This window comes from Elephas maximus, chromosome 4 (assembly GCF_024166365.1).
Source record: "Elephas maximus indicus isolate mEleMax1 chromosome 4, mEleMax1 primary haplotype, whole genome shotgun sequence".
NCBI lineage: Eukaryota > Metazoa > Chordata > Mammalia > Proboscidea > Elephantidae > Elephas > Elephas maximus.
The window spans coordinates 51,954,495-51,959,496 of record NC_064822.1 but is presented as its reverse complement, the minus strand read 5'-3'; the positions used below and the strand labels follow the sequence as shown (position 1 = coordinate 51,959,496).

The 5,002-nt window shown below is 39.9% G+C and overlaps 1 pseudogene; it reads right to left on the bottom strand.

Moving 5' to 3' along the window:
• Nucleotides 1-1,565: 1,565 nt before the first annotated feature.
• On the bottom strand, nt 1,566-1,652 carry LOC126076587 (uncharacterized; annotated as a pseudogene).
• Between the last annotated feature and the right edge of the window lie 3,350 nt (nt 1,653-5,002).

The following is a 5,002-nucleotide window of genomic DNA, read 5'->3' as shown; positions in this document are numbered from 1 at the left end:
AAGGGGGAAGGAGAATCAAGATCAACTGTCCAAGGCTGATTCCTATGAGGCAGGAGTCAGGCATGCCTCCTCCCTCTGCCATCTTCACCAACTCTGACACCAATTGTCCCTTGCATGGCACTCTCTACTGCTCTGCTAGATTGGATAAAAAAATCATCGCAATGGCCACACAGAACTCACAGACCATACTCATGATCATGGGGTTTATTAGGGAAGTAGCAGGCTCAGAAACATTCAGAATACAGTTCTTCCATCAGGACAGCCTCTTTTCAGCCATGCTCACAGGCACACCTCTCCCTGGCCCTCGGCCTCTGGCCAAACCTGTTCAGCTTTCCTACTCTGGGCCAGGAAGGCTACCACGCGGTCTCCTGCTGGGTCTCTGCTGCTGCTTCTTGCTGCCTTTAGTGTTACGGTTCTCCCTCTCTCTGTCTCCTGGTTCCAGGAGCTTCTCAACGCAGGGATCTAGGTCCAAAGGATGTACTGGTTCCTGGCTATTCTTCCTTGCTGGTGGTGGGGTCTACTGTTCCCTGCCTCTGGGGTTGCTCGTTTCAAGGCCAGTGGAATGGCAAAACTGGCCAATCCCTTTGGTGGGCTACAATTATCCTATCACACGGTCCCCCCAATCAGCTGGGTGGAAGTTACAGGACCAAGGCGAGAAAGGCAGCACAAAAGCAGTCTATTATACCACAGATATATACCCAGGGACTGCAGACACACTTTAGGGACAAATAAGTAGTCTAGATAAGATTTGAACCTGATTTGCCTGCCTCTTAATATCTGCCCTTTACAGCCTTGCTGCACAGAGTTTTAAGACCCACCCTACCTACCGCACAGTTGTTGCCATTCAAACTGCCGACCCTTTGGTTAGCAGCTGTAGAGCTTAACCACTACACCACCAGGGTTTCCTTTTGTTTTATAGGTCTGTCTAATCTTTGTTTGAAAAGTGGGCTTCAGGAATGGTCTCAGTTCTGGGTTAGCAGAGTGTCAGGGGGCCATGGTTTCAGAGGTTCCTCCAGTCTCTGTCAGACCAGTAAGTTTGGTCTTTTTACATGAATTTGAATTCTGTTCTACATTTTTATCCTGCTCTGTCTGGGATTCTCTGTTGTGATCCCTGTCAGGGTGGTTATTGGTGGTAGCTGGGCACCATCTAGTTCTTCTGGTCTCAGGTTAGTAGAGTCTCTGGTTCATGGGTCCTTTAGTCCTTTGGACTAGTATTTGCCTCGTGCCTTTGATTTTCTTCATTTTTCTGTGCTGCAGGTGGAATGGGACCAATAGATGTATCTTAGACGGCCACTTGCAGGCTGTTAAGATCCCAAATGCTACTCATCAAAATGAGATGTGGAATATTGTCTTGATAAACTATGTTGTGCCATTTGACCTAGATGTCCCTTGAGACTATAGTCCCCAGGGCCCAGCCCCAGCTACTCAGTCCCTCAAAATATTTGATAAGGGTCTAGGAAACTTCTATGCTTTTGCTTTGGTCTAGCTCTGCCAACTTCCTCTATGTTGTGTGCTGTCTTTCCCTTCACTGAAGTTGACAATTGTCTACTATCTAGCTAGGGATTAAAAATATGGAATGCTTCACAAATTTGCATGTTATCTTCTTCTCTGTATCATTCCAATTTTAGGATACATGCTGCTGAAGCGAGCATTACAGTAAATTCTAATTCATGCTTATTATGTAGCAGTGCTGATGCAGGTAGCTCCTGGGTGGAGCAAACAGTTAAGCAGTTGGCTATTAACCAAAAGGTTGGCAGTTTGAACCCACCCAGAGGCACCTCAGAAGAAAGGTGTGACGATCTGCTTCTGAAAGGTCACAGCCATGAAAATCCTATGAAATACAGTTCTTTCTGCTCTGCAATACATGAGACTGCCATGAGTCAGAATCAATTCAATGGAAAAAAATTTTTTTTGGTTCACTGATGCAGTAGTCAAGAACAGGGGTGGGAATTTCAGGAATTGGGAAAAGGTGATTGAACAGGGTACCTTCCAAATTCATATTGATAAAATAAGGTTTTTTAGTGCAACTCATGTTTGTGAAGGGCACCTATGTGGATATTCTTTCAGCATAATATAGCCTAGAACTTATACTAAAAGCAAGACAAGTTGCATAATTTGCAGAGTCCTGTCAAAAATAAAAATGCAGGGCCCCTGTTCAAAAAGGTTAAGAATTTCAAGATGGCAACAGCAGAACATTAAGCCATATGGGCTGCCCTTCTGAGAGTGGGACCCTATGTGACTGCACAGCTCTGATGCCCATGAGGTTGGCCCAGTCTAAAAGATACTCTCATGTAATCTGGTGGATGGTGTTGGTGGAGTCTAATCCAATAAAGTTTTTGTTCTGGAAGTCAAGAGAAGAAAGTGTTTCAAGAAGAAGTGGATGTTTGTTACTGGCATAATGGTAAACACACAGGTCAACGGAATAAAAGTGAGAACCTATAAGCAAAACCTAACATTTATAGCCAATTTGTTCATGGCAAGGATACCAAAACAATTCAGTGGAGAAAGAACTGTCTTTCCAATGATGGTGCTAGGCAATTGGATATCAACATGCGGAAGGATGAAGTTGTAATCCTACCTGACACTATATACAAAAATTAACTCAAAATGAATTGAAGACCTAAATTTAAGCATTAAAATTATAAAACTCTTGGGAGAAAATATACAGGTAAATCTTCATGATCTTGGATTAGACAGTGGTTTCTTAAATATGGCACCAAAAGCACAAGCAACCAAATTAAAAACAGACAAATTGGACTTCGTCAAAATTAAAAATTTTTACGCTTCAACGGACATCATTAAGAAAATGGAAAACAAACAAACAAAGAACTTACAGAATGGGAGAAAATAATTGCAAATTATATATATGATAAGGGATTTGTATCTAGAATATATAAAAAATTCTTAAAACTCAACAGCGAAAACACAAATAACCCAATTAAAAATGAGCAAATGATCTGAATATATATTTATCCAAAGTAGATACGAAAATGGCCAATAAGCTCATGAAAATACGCTCAACATCATTACTAATCGGGGAAATGCAAATCAAAATCATGATGAAATATCATCTCACACCCACTAGATTGGCTATCATCAAAAAGAGAGAAAATAACAAGTGTTGGTGATGATGTGGAGAAATTGGAGCACTTGTTATTTGCTCGTGGGAATGAAAATGCTGCAACCACTTTGGCAAACAGTCTGACAGTTCCTTTATAGGTTAAACATAGAGTTACCATATGATCCAGCTACCATTTACAGGTGTATACCCAAGAAGATTGAAAACAGATATCCATGCAAAAATTTGTACATGAATGTTCATAGAAGCATTATTCATAATGGCTAAAAAGTAGAAACAACCCAAATGACCATCAAAGGGTGAATGGATATATAAAATGATACATTCAAGCTGTAAAGAGAAATGAAGTTGTGATACAAGCTACATCATGGATGAACCTTGAAAATATTATGCTAAGTGAAAAAAACCCAGGTACAAAAAGACATGTATTATGAGATTCCATTTATATGAAATGTCCAGAAAAAGCAAATCTACAAAGATAGAAAGTGGATTAGTAGTTGTCCTGGGTTAAGGGTAGGTAGGCAAGTAAAGGGTGATGGCTAAAGAGTATGGGGTTTCTTTTTGGGCTGATGAAAGTGTTCTAGAATTGATTGTGGTGATGATTGCACAAATCTGTGAATATACTAAAAAACATTGAATTATACACATTAAGTGGGTGAATTTTAAGTATGTAAATTACATCTCAATAAAGCTGTTATAAAAAAGAAATAAATATTTTTGTAGCAAAAAATAGAGATAGTGAAATATGCAAAACACTGCTAAGAAGTGGTGCGAAATGATGATGGAATATATTCAACGTATTTGATACCATGGAAAACAACAGTCACTTGACAAACGCAGGTTCAGTAAAATGACAGGGACTGAAAGATTGAGGTGAACAGAAGAGTGAGAAAATGGATACAGTTCGTGCAGAGAACTATTTCAAGAGGTTTTGCTGTGAAGAGGTTAAAAGAAATGGGGTATTATCTGGAAGAGGCTGTAAAGCCAAGCGTTTTTTGTTTTTGTTTTTTAAGATGGGAAGATACTAGAGTATGTTTTCATGCTGGTAGAAATGATGTGGTTGAGAGAGAGAGATGTTGATGATGCAGAAGAGGAGGGATAAGATAAGGATCGAAGTCTGTAACAGAATAAGGCAAGGTGGGATATACACCATGTAATGGATTGAATTGTGTTCCCCAAATAAATATATTCTGAATCCTAACCTCTGTGCCTGTAGTTATTCAAGCCAGATTCAGAAGAGAATTGGAACCTGGGATATCATTGCTGATGTCAGATAGATCTTGGCGGAAAGCTGAGAGCACCAAAAAGATGTTTACCTGTGTTTTATTGACTATGCAAAGGCATTCAACTCCGTGGATCATAACAAATTATGGATAACATTCCCAAGAATGGGAATTCCAGAACACTTAATTGTGCTCCTGAGGAACCTGTACATAGACCTGTACATAGACAAACAGGATGAGGGAATACTGCAAGTTTAAAATCAGGAAAAGTGTGCATCAGGGTTGTGTCCTTTCACCATACTTATTCAATCTGTATGCTAAGCACATAATCCAAGAATCTGGACTATATGAAGAAGAATTGGGCATCAGAGTTGATGGAAGACTCGTTAACAACTTGGAATATGCAGATGGCACACCGTTACTTACAGAAAGTGAACAGGGCTTGGAGCACTTACTGATGAAGATCAAAGACCACAGCCTTCAATATGGATTACACCTCAACATAAAGAAAACAAAAATCCTCACAACTGGACCAGTGAGCAACATCATGATAAACGGAGAAAATACCGATGTTGTCAAGGATTTTGTTTTACTTGTATCCACAATCAATGACCAGGGAAGTAGCAGTCAAGAAATCAAATGACATATTGCATTGGGCAAATCTGCTGCAAAAGACCTCTTTAAAGTGTTAAGAAGTAAA